This window comes from Sinocyclocheilus anshuiensis, unplaced genomic scaffold (genome assembly GCF_001515605.1).
Source record: "Sinocyclocheilus anshuiensis isolate Anshui unplaced genomic scaffold, SAMN03320099.WGS_v1.1 scaffold169, whole genome shotgun sequence".
NCBI lineage: Eukaryota > Metazoa > Chordata > Actinopteri > Cypriniformes > Cyprinidae > Sinocyclocheilus > Sinocyclocheilus anshuiensis.
This window is the reverse complement of record NW_015539818.1, coordinates 308481-309236: the sequence shown is the minus strand read 5'-3', so window position 1 is coordinate 309236 and position 756 is coordinate 308481.

Sequence of the window (756 nt, the reverse complement as noted above, 5' to 3'; positions counted from 1 at the left end):
TTACCAAATGGTCTCTTTATGTTGCTGTACTCCAGAGGAAGTCAGATCCAAACATCTCCCCTCATAATTGACTAGAGAAGAGTAAAAGAATCTGCTTCCCTATCTATACATTCTTGGGGGTCTACAAACAATAAGTCAAAATAAATCAGCAATGTGTTTTAAAGCATGTGCATGAGATGTCTTAGCCTTGCCTATAGTTGTTATGGTTATGTAGAGTACATGAATGATTAGTCAAATGATTAAAATTATCAAAAATGTAAATTGATAAAAAACAAAGTAGTGCAATAAATGATACACTGGTCTATCCCACGCTGCCAGAGGAACTCCAAGCATTTCTGGTAGCCTGGAGCGCTGTCTGGTGCTGCTGTCCTTCGTTGCCAGAGGAACTCTCAGGCAATCTCATTGCCCTCCAGCGCTATCTGGTGTTGGAGTAGTGACCTCACATTGTGACCACAGTATGAGCACACAGTGAGTGTGCAGTGACCTCACATTGTGACCACAGTATGAGCACACAGTGAGTGTGCAGTGACCTCACATTGTGACCACAGTATGAGCACACAGTGAGTGTGCAGTGACCTCACATTGTGACCACAGTATGAGCACACAGTGAGTGTGCAGTGACCTCACATTGGGAGCATAGTATGAGCACGCAGTGAGTGCGCTGTGTGGTTACACTTTTATCTTACTGTGACACACACATTGTGACCACACCATGAGAATCGTGTGAGCTCATGGTGACATCATTGTGAGATCAGA